Consider the following 14673-nt stretch of genomic DNA (forward strand, 5'->3'; position numbering starts at 1 on the left):
GATAAAACCCTAAAGAATTATAAGATTCCTAATTTTACTTAAGTGTAGAGTATAATAGACTAATAATTAAATAAATAATTATTAGCCACAACATGATAACTCTAACAAGAATCATTTCTTATAAAGACAAGGTGAGATATAGGAATTCATAGGATCAAACACAAGTGTCATAATCATATGCAATGAGACGCAAAAATAAAAGTATCCTAAGTGTACTCTAGAAGCTATCTAAGTAAACTTAAGTACTAGGTGTGAATAGATCCTACAAGGAAATCAATTAAGGAATAACCCTTTTCACACTAAAACCCTCTTAATCGCAACTTAGGGAGAAAATAAATAAATGCAAAGATACAAAAATATGGACCCCAATAATAAGACTTGATAAGGTAACCATGTACAATAATATATTACAAAATGGAGAAAATGAGAAAAACCTTATGGGAAAAAAATCTTCTCCAAAAGAGAGAAAAATGCAAAGAAAACATGAAAAGTGAAGGAAGGAGGACTCAAGAAGATCCCCCAAGGTCAAATTACTTCACCCAATGCATAAATTGTAACTAAAGATAATGAGGTGATGCCAAAGGTATAGTAAAGATGTCCACAACCTACTCTTGAGTAGGCAAGTATGCTCCAAGATAAGGACATTGTCCTAGATGAGCAATCTAATGAAGTGAATGTGGATCTTGATATGATTAGTATGTTGAAATCCATTGAGTTAAATTATATGAATGATACTCTAATTTTTACAACAAATAGTAGTGGATGATTAGGAGAAAATCTGAGCTCAATCATCAACTAGTAAAGCCATAAAATCTCTTCACTAGCAATGATAATGCAATAACTATATGCTTCATGCATGACAATGCAATTAAACTAGAACCAAGGAAAATGACAAAGGGTGAAGTACACTTCTGATTATAAACGTCACCAACCCAATTTGAGATAATGAAGCCCATAATTTGGGAAGGTCCTAATGTGTAATGAATGCCAAAGTGTGATAAGCTCTAAATATACCTCAAATTATATTGGGTTGTCTTCCAATGACTCTCATGAGGCTCCTAAGAGACATGGGAGAAATTTTCCAACCATAAAAGAAATATCAAGATAATTGTGTGTCAAGTACAAAAGACTACCAACAAACTACTAGTATAATGTAACATCAACTAGTAGATAATACAACACCTACCTAAAAAGGTGCGAGGGAAAGCTTGCAATCAACCATGCCAAATCTTTAGAGAAAATTTAAAGCATACTTTTGGTTAAAAATGAAGATCCCTTAGAATTTTGGTGAACTTGAAGTCCAAGGGAGTAATGCAAAAATCTAATATTATCACATCAAAGCACTCTATCAATGCTCATTGAGTACTCTAGATCATGAAAGTGGAATTCTCCGTGAGAATCAAAGCATCTATATATAGACACCTAAAATTGTCCAACTTAACTAAATAAATATTTTATTTATTTAATTATTTTATCCTAAGTCTTCTATTAATTAAATAAATTTTATTTATTTAATTAATTCATTTATCCATTTTATAGCTTTTCCCTATTTAAATAAATATTTTTATTTATTTAAATTATCCTTCCTTAAATTAAATAAATATTTTATTTATTTAATTGATCCCACTTCCTCTATTAATTAAATCAATCTTCTTTATTTTTCAAAGTTTTGGGAAATAATCTTCCCACAAAATAATTGAATCTTGAAGTTATTTATTTTTTCCCTTCCACTCCCTTGCATGAGGCCATTTAATGCAATTAATTTAGCTTGTAATTGGTCATAATTAATCAAAACCCGATGGATGATATTTTCTCCTAGTTTTTCAATCTTTTCCCTCCCATTTAATGTTGCAGGAATAAAAGGATATTTGATTATACCTATTCCAAATAGTCCTTGTGTAAGAGGTGATGGGAGGAGGAGACGGGCGAGCGGGAATTTCCATTTCAAAAAATAATCAATGGAGGGCAGAGGCAAATCAACAATCAAGAGAAGGTTTTATTAGAAACTTTTATCTTCAGTCGTTCAACAGACTAGGGTAGAAGAGAGAGTATTCCAATCAAGATAGGAATGGTTGGGTCAAAAACCAAAATATTAAACACTATGGTCAATCAAAGGCTCACCATGAGAATTAGGGATTCTTTTCATCCTCCCTTCCACGTCAGACCAATGGAAAACAACCTATTTTTGACATTTGCCTAGATGACAAGTCTAGTAGTTATCGCCCCCCTCCATCTCGAGACTTCTAGATTAGATAGCAAGAGTATCATCTAGGTTATCTTAGGAAGTTTTATTTAGATCAGAAGCCCCCCAAGGAGCATTGCTTAAATTCTCCGAACAATATCCCAATTGGCAAGTGTAAGCACTTAAAGGGCATCCCAACTTATGGATCCTCTTCCTCAGGGCCAATTATCTCACCCCCCTATGAAATCCCCTTGGGACCTTGCTATATACCTAAAATCTTTGATCATAAGCAGTCAGAGAGCAACTTTTCTCACATCAGGCGTCGACAACATCTTAGGGGTAATTAGGGTAGCTATCTTCATTGACCTTTAAAGAGACAATGGCAGCTTAAAAAGCCTTTAAGGGAATTGGAAGTAGATAAAACCAAGTTTTTTCATACGGAAGAGAAAGAGAAGGAAGAGTGCATTAAGATATCTCTCCCAAATTCCATGTTAGAGCTCCAAATTCAGACATTGGGTAATTATGCACTGATTGGTAAGTTCTAGTCTTTTTCCCCCAACTCTGAGCATTTAAACTTATGGGCCCTGAAATATTGGCCGGGTATAGATCAAATCTCTTATTATAACCAGGTTTCAAGTTTTTTTATTGCTACATTTTACTCAAAATCTAACAGAGACTTAGCTCATAAAAAAAAGGTTAGTTTTTTAGGAGGTATGGTTTATTCACTATGTTATGGTATCCAAATTTTGATCCAAAAAATGCCATCAAGTATGCCCCTTTCTGGATCTCTCTCCTGGACCTTCCTCTTGAATACATGGACTTAGACCTGATAGAGATCTTGGATAACAGATTGGGAATCTTTATTAGACATGATCGTATCCCTTTTGAGAAACCTCAGCTCCCTATAAGGGTTTGTCTTCTCTTTGAGCTGTCAAAACCAGTGGCCAAATCAATTCTTATCTCTTCCTCCTTTGGAAGATGTTCGTAGCAAATCCACTTTGATGATCCAGATATAATTAGTGTTCACTCAGAGTGCTTAGGGAATTTGACATCTGATTGTAAGGGGGAGGATTGTCAAATCAATTTGGTCTGTGAGGACCAATCCTTTGAGGCCTGCCAATGCAAAGCTCATCCATCTATTGTACCCCCTCAACAATGTAAACTAGAATCCATATCACACCAATAAGAGAATTTTCGCTCAGAGGATGGGCTTGGGATCCCAAACAGAGCTTTGGACCATGAGGGGGAGTGTATTCAAGAAGTGTTATTACGGGCAAGAGAGAACTTAGTGGTAGCATGTAGACCAAAAGATCATAAGGATACACTCTTTTCAACTCAACAAGTTGCTTTCAATTGTACTAAAATGAGACATCAATGGGATAGATTCCATAGAAGTATAGGGAACAATAATTTTAACTTTAGATTTCAGACAATGGCCTTACCCTTTGAAATGAGCATAGTCTTAGTGTTAAAGATATTGGTGGCAAGGGCTCATAACAGTAACTGGCACAAAAGGGAAAATGATGGATTATTTTCCTTATCAACAGACAAGCAAATTATGTTGAATAGAGAAAAATTTCAAGCCTGTTATTCTGATAACACATTATTGGGGAAAAGGTCTCAGGAGGATGATCAAATACAAGACCAGGTAGTCATTCAGTACTCAGCTGAAGGAGGTCCCATCAAGGTTACAAACTAGATTGGTAGGCAGAAAATCCAGTCAATAACAATTGTGTTAGATTCTCCAAGATGCCTTCCCATGACCCTTAGTGATATAAAGCTTTCTCCACTGGATAGTAATAGATATTTTCTATTGCACCTTAAAGAACCATTATTGTGGGGATCCCAAAGTAAAATCATTGAAGATCAGATTTTCAGAGCTTGTTCATTGTTCTTAGATGAACAATTGGCCCAAGTAGCATATACTCTAGATATTGAGGACCTTTTCCAAATTTATGATCAAATCACAAAAAAAGGAGAAGATTAAGTTAGAATTTAAAAGCTCCTCTCCAGTAATGCAAGATAATGGATCTATGAAGCATAATCAAGATCAAACTTGATCAAAACACATCTTTGACCTCCATCCAGAGCAACAAGACATTCCAACCATAGTGTCCTCTATATACCAAACAAGATAAAAAATCCCCAAACAAGTATCGAAACCAAAAGGAAAGGTGGGAAAGCTGCCAAAAAAGAAGAGACTTACAAAAAAGACGTCTGAGGAAATTAAAGCAGGTTTGCAATCCACCCTACAGGACAAGCTAGGACTGAGGAGAGTGATTTACTCTCTGAGTCCCCAATGAGGATAATTACCTAGAATGTCAAGGGTATTAATTCCCTTGACAAAAGACACCACATTAAATCTCAAATTGAGAATTATGGGGCAAATATTGTTCTTATCCAAGAAACAAAATTATCAGACAGTAAAGAAGAATAACTATTCAAAAAGTGGCAACATTGGAATTATACAACTTCTCAAGCCATTGGTGCTTCCGGAGGGTTGGCCATTTTATGGAAACCGAATGTAGGCAATATATTAGTCATAGCAACAAAGGCAAATATCATACATATTTCAGTACAGTCAACCAAAGGGTTTTTTTAGCTCATAGCGGTTTATGGCCCAACTTCAACAACAGGTAAGAAGGCAGTTTGGGACAACATTGCCCAAACTATGTTTAGATTTCCCCTAGACCCCTTTGTTATAGGTGGGGAATTTAATGCAATATTGTCTTTTCAAGATAAGTCTGGTGGTATCATCCCTCCTCCAAAAAGTATGCAAGATTTCAATAATTTTGTCTATAACTTTGCATTAAAGGATTGCATCCCCATCAATGGCTCTTTTACTTGTTCAAATAGAAGGCAGAGATTTACACATATAGCAGAGCGTCTTGACATATTTTTTGTTAACCCCAATTGGATGTCAGTATATGGAATTCCAAATTCCATTATTTTGCCACTTTCAGGGTTAGATCACTTTGCTCTTCAGATTGAAGTTCCATTAATTCCTATTTTGAGGAAAGGCAGGCCAAATTTTAGATTTAAGAAGACGTGGTTTAGAGATTTTTCCTTTTTACTGCTCCTGCAAAAATGGTGGAAAGAAGTGCCTTCTGTTCAAGGAAGTAGGATGTTTCAGTTTTGTAAAAAGCTTCAATGGATAAAAATAAAAATTAAAGAGTGGAACATATCCTCTTTCCAAAACATCTTCCAAGCCAATAGTCAAATAGAAAACAAGATCAAAGATTTAAATGCACTCATTATTCAAGATGGAATAGATGAGAGCACCTACAAGATGAAAAATGACCTAAATGCCCAACTTCAAGAAATCTTGGCAAGAGAGGAGCTATATTGGAAACAAAAGTCCAGAGAAACATGGTTACAGGAAGGAGATAGAAACACAAAATATTTCCATGCTTTGGTAAAAATGAGGAGAGATAGCAATCAAATATGCCAAATAAAGAATGATGATGGTGATATCATAGTGGATGTAGAAAAGATTCAGCAAGAAGCAGTTTCCTTCTTTTCCACTCTAATCACAAAAGGGGTTCCAGATGGGAAAGATATTAGGCAAAAATTAGAGGTTATCCTCTAGCATATCCCCCAATTAATCAATGATCATGACAACTTGCTCCTCTTGAAACTGTTCTCTTTAGAAGAAATCAAACATACAATTTTCTCTATGCATCTAGACAAGTCTCCAGGGCCTAATGGTTTTATTATCCTATTCTTCCAAAAGTGATGGAGTTTTTTGGGATGAGACATTTGGAGAGTAGTTGAGGAATCAAGAAAACATGGCAAAATGTTAGCATAGTTCAATACTATTATAGTTCTCATCCCTAAGATGCCCAATCCTTCAACCTTTGCAGATTTCAGACCGATATCACTATGTAATACGATTTATAAAATCATCTCAAAAGCCATTTCTTTGAGGTTGGCACAATTCAATCCCAGGATCATCTTAAAGAAGCAAGGGGGTTTTGTCTAGGGTAGGTAAACTACAAAAGGGGCATTGGTAGTTCATGAAATAGTTCACACAATCATGGAGCATAAAATAGAAGCAATGATGATCAAACTGGACATGCTAAAGGCATATGATCGAATAAACTAGAACTTCTTACACCAAGTTCTTATTAGATTTGGGTTCTCAATAGCTTGGAGAAAATGGATTCTTTCTTTCATCTCAGGTGTAAAGTTCTCAATTTTGTTGAATGGATCTCCAGTGGGTTTTTTCTCATCCTCTCAAGGTGTGAGACAAGGAGATCCTTTGTCTCCATCTCTCTTCATCATTATGGCTGAAGCCCTAAGCAGAATGATATCAGCAAGTCAGAAGTCCTCAATATGGAGGGGGGTTCATATTATTCAATCTCAAGTAGTCCTCACACACTGCCTATTCGCTGATGATATAATTCTGTTTGGAGAAGCTTCAGTTAAGGTAGCCAAGAACATCAAGAAAGTCCTCTAGTCTTATTGTGAAGTGTCTGGTCAGAAAGTGAGCGAGGCAAAATCCAGAGTTTTCTTATTTCATTTCTCTCCCATCCTGGCAAAAAAATTGATCAGTACCATAGGATTCAAACAAGCCAAGCTTCCCTATAAGTATTTGGGTATCCCTTTGTTCTTTGGTGTGAACATAAATCGGTATTGGGAATCAATCATTTCAACTATTAAAAACAAGATAGATTCATGGAAGAATAATTGGTTATCACTTGGTGGTAGGATATTACTGATCAAGTCAGTGTTGTCTTCTATCCCCAATTATATCATGTCAGTTCTACCTATGCCTTAAAAAATGAGAGATGATCTTGAGTCTCATCTTAAGAAATTATTATGGAAAGGAAATAGAGACCCCAAAAATAAAATCCATCTTCTATCTTGGGAAAAGGTGTGTGCTCCTAAAAGACACGGGGGAGCGATTTTGAAGATAGGAATATTGCTCTTGGTGCAAAGCTAGTATGAAAACTTTATGAAAATTCTTCATCCATCTAGGCTTCTATTATTAGAAGCAAATACCTTGATTCCAATGAACCTGAAAGGATCTTTACTCTATCTAATCCTCCCAAAGGATAAAAAATGTGGAATTTCATTCTGAGTTGTAGAGAGTACATGTTACCAAATCTAGCTTGGGTAGTACATAATGGAAGACTAGAAAGATTTTTTGAGGATCCATGGAACAATTACTTGGCCTTGATCAACATCTAGGGATTAGAGGACATTAAATTTTTTTTGCAAAATGTTTGGGGTTGTTCAGTAAGAGATTACTTTAATATCACCTCTATTAAAGGCAAGCCGAAAGCAAAATGGAAATCCTTTACACAATTACCAGTTCACCAAATTCAAATACAAAAGCTTGCTTCATAACTAGAGTTTAGACAAATCTTTTACAAAGAAAATGATGATAGAATGGTATGGACTCCATCAAAATCTGGGGCTTATTAGGTCAAGGAAGGTCTGAAAGTCTTCTCTAATTATGACTCCACTCCCTCACCAAGAAAGTTTTCCTTCTGTTGGAATGATCATGGCTTGCAAAAGGCTGGAGCTTTTATGTGGCTTACTTTAAAAGAACGTATCTTGACTAGTGACAAATTTGCTTTACTTAGAATAGCCCCACCTTTCAAAAGCATATTATGCAATACAAACATTAAGACTACAGATCATCTTCTCTTACAATGTGAAGTAGCTCAAGAATGTTGGAAGTGGTTTCTCCTCAAATTAAATTGGCATTCCCCCTACAACAGTTAGTTTCACAAGTTTTCGAAGCCTGGCCTAGACTTTATAAAGAGTTTTTTTGCAATCATTTGGGAAATAGCCCCAGTAGTCTTGATCTGGAATATTTGGTGGGAAAGGAACAAATGTATTTTTAGAAAGGAGAAAAATAAGATATCAGATATGAAGCTCATAATAGAGTCTACAATTTCAGAGGTAGTTAATGCATGCACAACCAGAAAGAAGAAGTTAAACTCACTCTTCTCCTTTTGGGAAGATAACATATTGAAAAAATGGAAATTCATTAAGCTTCCATTCAAAGGGAGTCTAATGTGCAATCAAGAATTCAGAATTGGCAGGAAAGAAATTAGATGGAAAACCCCCAATGATAGGTTTTCGAAATTGAACTTTGATGGTGCAGCTCGAGGGAACCCAAGAATTTTAGGAATTGGTTGTGTTATCAAAGATCAAGAGGGAAAAATCCTAGTAGCGGGTTATGGGAGGATCCTAAATGGTTCTAATAAAATTGCAGAAGAAAAGGTACTCCTTCTCGGTATCAAATTAGAAATAAAAAATAAGGCCAACAATATAATAATAAAAGGGGATTCTCAGAATATCATATATGTAGTCCTTAAGAAGCAAACTCCCAATTGGCAGTTAGACTACATTATTCAGGAAGAAAGAGAATTAATTCATTCTCTAGTTCCTTATCAAATAGTGCATTGTTACAGAGAAGCTAATAGGTTGGCAGATATTTTGGCAAACTTGGGGTGTGACCAAGAATTAACAAAGGTGGTGCTATCTCAGAGGGAATTCCTTGAAATCAAAACACTAAGGGAGCAAGCAGATAGGGATGCTTTTCAAATTTATTAATCCTCTCTTTAACCTTATTTTGTGTTGATTGCATAATAGCATGATTTAATTCCTAAGGGTAAATTACAAATATCCTTTAAAAATGGGAAGAACTTCACTCACAATTATTACTGATCTCGCTAGGGGCTCTACCCAGGTGCACATATAAGAGTGTTGGCACAAGCTTCCTCAATCTCCTCGCTTTCGACAAAATATAATTTTGGTAGGCCAAAGTGCAGTTGCCGTCAGATCATACATCTTTGTAAATCCATCTGGATATGACAACTAAAAGATACCATGTGGGAAATCTATCTAAGGAGTCCTTCACACTGATAGTGTATAACATCGAAGATCTTCATCCACATTTTATGGGAAAGTCATTTCATTAAATTTTAGAGCACACGACAGGCGATTAAGTGGCAACAATTTATCATTTTAATGGTATGTTGACAAGCTAGAGAAGTGAGCCTTAAATAAGTCATCGTAAGCTTACACGAGCTGTAGATAAGCCTCTTATTATCTATGGACTTTCTCCCACATTTATACTAAATTGACGTCTTTAAGGGTTATCAATCAATAATGAATTTTTCGATTGATTATCTATGAATCGAGGGCATAGTTTATCGTATAGTACAATATCGCCAAGTGAAGATCATTCCAAGCTTCAGATTTCAAACCGTTCACATGATAATGGGGATATCAGAGGTTTCACACATGGGAAAGTCCTTGAAATATAAGGCCAAAGAGAAGTTGGGCACTTCTACATTCAGGCTCATCGGGTCTTGCAAGGTGGATGGTTTTTTATTAATTCAAAATAACTTCTTTCCATTTGTGGAAGTTTTCGGTCGAGGGTGGTTTGCAATTGTCCAAGGTGGTTTGAGGTTAGTTTTAGGTGGAGTAGTGTGTGATTCTGACCTCTGTCGGCTTCTTTGGTTCATGGCTTAATGAATTCATTTGCAGGGGAGTCCCAACAAACCAATGCGGTTTGCATTTGTTCATCCAATCATCATGGCTGATACTTTTGCAATCTCAAGCGGTTCAATAGAATGGATGGTAAGGACTATTATTGGGGAAGTATGGATAGATGCAAACCCACTGGCGCCACCTAAGATTGCCGCTTCCAGATTTGCATCTAATATCATGGACTTAACACAGTCGAGGGAGCTCACTAAGTTGGTATCGGGAGCTTTCACTCATTCTTTTTCCTATACATGGGATGAATTGAATATCCAACTGGACAAATATGAGTTGTTCAGTGGAGATATATGGTGGGGGGGCTTTTTGAATAGGGATTATTTTCTGTTTGATTCCACCCCCATGGCAGTATACATCTCCTTCATCCATGGTTTAAATTGCCCTTCTCCACACCCCTTCCTATATTGGGTTCATCAGTTTGCATGGTTAATTGGAGAACCACTAATATCAATAGTGGTAGCAAAATTCACTGCGGTATGGATCTTGAGGGAGTTCGCATCGATTGATTTTTTTGGGCTTTCAAGCTCTTTCCCTCGACCATGTGAAGCAACTTCTTTACATGAATCTAGAATTGAACATTAGTCAGTGATCGTAGAGTTTTGGGGCCAGGGCTTTCTCAAAAGGTGCTCTTGTTGCAGACGTTGGTGGTGAGCTCAGGTATGTTTGATGGAGATAGCAGAGTAAATTTTTTCTTATGGGCAATGACAACGCTCGTTTTGGTCGGTTCGAGTAGGTTGTGGCTGTGATTGATATCTAGGTAGGTTTTCCCTTGGTCATCTCAACTGGCGGTTGGCGGTTTGGTTGGCTTCAATCCCTCTATGTTTTTGAGCATTTTACCAAAGATTGGTAGTTTTTGATGGAGGATGGAATGTCTTTGTCTTCACAACTGGTAATGGAAGGAGGCATGGAGATGCTAAGGATCTTTGACTTTCTTCTTAGATCATCTTTTCAGATCAAATTTATTTTACAATTTTATCCCCTTGTATTCAGGTTGTAATGTATTATCTTCCCTTCATATAGTGAAAGATTTAGTAGCTTAAGGGTCAGATGTTTCTAGCATCCTAGATGGAGGGTGTCCTTTTTTTATTTCTAGTCCATTCCATATATATTGTAATATCTTTTATATTATTAATATATTATAGGCCTTGGCTTTTTGCTTAAAATTTTTTTTTAAAAAAATCTTTATTTATTTAATTAATTCATTAGCTTTTTCATTCTATGACACATGTCATTTATCTCTTAATTTTCCTCTACCTACCCGCTTCATTATTTTATTATTTTTCCTAACTAACCTCTTATTATTTTATCATTTTCTATACCTACCCTTCAATCCTAGCCGACCAATTATTCTTTCGCCTCTTAATCCTATCTCTCAATTTTCCAAGGTATTCTCTATCTAAGAGGATTCTTTCATCTTTATCAAAATCATGATGAGCAATTTAGCAATCTAGCAATCTAGCATTGGAGCACACTTTTTGCATTCTAGCATTCTTATTTTGCATCCGTCATGTTTCAAATCTTCATAAATCATAGCTTCTTATGCGTGTGCTTCTGAGAGCATCATTTTTTAACACAATATCTTGGTTGATAGAAGTGCAATGTAATAATTTTTAGCATGCCTATGTGTTTTTAGTTTAGATTTTAGTTTGCATGTGTGTGTTTTGCAGGTACTCTATTGAGGATGTTGTAATAAATTTGGATGTTGAAATAAATATATAACACAAGAATAAAAATAGCCTCCCTGTGTGTAAAGATGTGGACAATTTCAATATATAAATTCCATAGCCAAAAGTAAGGTTAGGAATTTTCAAATCATAATTTCCATAATTTGCTTCAACGAGTCAATAATTCAACATTAAAAATAATTTCATCTCCATATAATTGCATAGCTCATCCTTTCATAATGATATCATAATAAATGGTTTCACAAAAGTTCAAATAATCAACTATTCTCTTGTGACCTAGGCATTTAGCCCATCTCATCACATTAAATAAAAATAATGATACAAAAAGGTTATAAGGTCTCTAGTTGCCACAAACTCTCTTTCAACTGCAACCCATGAGACGAGAACATGATTCAACAATTGTTTTTTCCCAACTACAAAGCATAAGCTTCCCTATAATTCTTCTCATAAAAAAAAAACCCAACCTTGCACGAGGTAACTAGCAATCTAGAACTGGTAAGCGGGATGTAATCTGGTGAAGCATGACATGCATCTAGCATACTAATTCACACACATAGAAAAGGATATGCTTCTAACGTCATGATATGGTAGAGAGTAAAAGAAACACAATCATTCACAAGATGATTTCATAAGCTTTGGCCAAAGCATCTTTTAAGTCGACTACCAACTGGTAGATCTAAAGCATAGACCTACCCTTCTCTATTTACCCATATTCGGCACCCATCCATAATCATACGAATTAAATCAATTTCCAGGTAAAAACAATTCTTTGGGAAGAAAAGTAAACTACCCCTCTTGGTAGGTTTGCATAAGTTACATGCTCATTTCTAAGTCACATCTCATACAATGTCAATTACCATGAAATCAAAAGATAAGCTTTATCCCCTCAACAACATTAATAATAGACAAATTTTGACAACGATCTTCAGATATGGAAATTTCAAGCAATCGCTAATCTCCAAGAAGAAAACTCTTTAACTTCTATTTTGTATTTTTTCAAATTCCAAAGCAACATAATAGATTACTTCATTAGTTACTCGATGCATCCCTTGTATAAATAATAAATAAATCAAATACATCTTTTATATATAAATTTACATTTTTATAATATCATTAAATTATTTTCAAATTTCCATAATCTTGCAATGATTATTCATTTAATGATAAATGAACTATAACTCATGTAAATAAATAAATTAAAAACTTATGATACTACTATTTAAGTTATTCTACTCTAACTCCCACAAAATAATATTAAAAGAATTAAATCTAAAATTAATTTCATATCTAATAATAAGTCCATTAAAAGTGGGTTAATTTAAAAGTTACTTAAATTATAACAAAAATGTTAAATTTCTAACATATAAATAGTCATCCTTTATTCTTATTTTATTTCTTTTTCTTTTTTAAAGGGAATATAATATTACATGTTCTTATAAGAGAAAAGCTAAGTTTGGGAAAAATTAGATTCTTAACTTAATGGAGATTTTGGGTGGGCCCCTCCTTTCCTCATCCTAAATTATTTTCTTTATTTATTGTGCTTTTTTTTTTCAGGACTATACATGGCATGGCACTAGGGAAATTCTTTTTGGCCTAATGGTGGAGAACTTGTTCTCTTGAAAGAGAGGACACAAATTCAAATTTCACAAGGGGGTAAGGTATGTATGTCTCATTTGTAACGTAGTTAGGTGCCTCCCGCAAGGAGTACAAGGTAGTTCCATATTGCTCTAGCCCATTTGTAGACCTATGTACAAATTACTGGCATTGTGGACTATAAAAGATTCTTTCCTTTCCTTTCCTTTCCACCTCCTCTTTTTATGTAATTCTTTGTGCCTCCTCATTTTAAGGAGATAGGAGGTAAAACTTAAGTTTATAAAGAAAAAAGAAAGAATACAAAGAGCAGATTTTTATTTATTTCACCTCCCAAAATACTATTTGCTAAACTAAATAAAGGCTTCACCATTCTACCAAAGGCCTCTATGTGGAAGAAAAGGGCAAGACGATGTTAATAAATTGTGTTGTCTATTAGATTATTTAGTATAAACCTCATTGTTCCATAGCATGATTTGAAATGCATGCATATGTATTTTTACAGATTTGTTTAGCAAAAACAAAGGATAAGAATTTAATGGTGTAGCCAACTGTAATACAATAGGTAGAGTGATTATTATTATTATTATTACTAGCATACCTATATTTGAAAAAATCTAAGTAAACTATGCCGAGAGATATCAAATTTAAAAATATTTAGCATTCATAAATAATAGTAAAGAGTTTATTGTAATAAAATTGACGTGAAATGGTTCAATAAGTCACTTAGACTACTTGAAGGAAAATTCAAAATATAAATATTTAACATTTGATTTACAATGATCTCCTTATATATAAATATTAGGTTTTATATATGTGATATTTATTGAAACCTAACCCTAATCACATATCTAATTATAAGTCTAACCCTAACCTTAACCCTTATCTAATATTAAATCTAACCCCAATTGAATCTAGACACTAACCCTATTTAAACAATAATGTAACATTGATCCTAATGCTAATTCATCTCTAACACTAATCCTATCTTTAATTCTAATTCTAAACCTAACCTTAAACCTAATCTAACATTAAATCTAACCCTCATTGACCCCTAATGCTAAACCTATTTAAACCCTAATCTAACATTAATCCTAACCATAATTAATCTTTTAACCTTAACCTATTTAAACCCTAACCATGTATTAACCCCACCTCAAATATTTTTCTTATAACCATAATTTTACCCTACCCCTAATTGAGCCCTAGCCTAACTCTTATTGAACCCTAATCAAACATTAACCCTAACCTTAACCTTACTAACCTAATATTAACCCTAATAATATTCAAACCATAATCATAATTAGACTTTAATCCTAACTTTATTTTAACTGTAACCCTAACTTGAAGATTTCTCTTAAAACCCTAATTGAACCCTAACCGTAATTTTACCCTAACCCTAAGTAAATCCTAACTTAACTGAATCATAGCCCTAACTCTAACACTAATTAAATCCTAACTTTAACACTTCTTAAGCCACAACTCAAGTTGAACACTAACCTTAAGTAATCTAAGCCCTAACACATTGAAACCTCACCCTAATTTAACAATAATCCAAATCCTATCCCTAATTCTCAATCTAACCATCTAACACTAATTTAACCATAATACTAACCCCTAGCTTGACATTAATCCTAACCCCAATTTAACCCTAACTCTAATTTTATCTATAGCCCAAATTAAACCCCAACC

The sequence above is a fragment of the Cryptomeria japonica genome, chromosome 5, assembly GCF_030272615.1.
Source record: "Cryptomeria japonica chromosome 5, Sugi_1.0, whole genome shotgun sequence".
In the NCBI taxonomy this organism is placed as follows: Eukaryota; Viridiplantae; Streptophyta; class Pinopsida; order Cupressales; family Cupressaceae; genus Cryptomeria; species Cryptomeria japonica.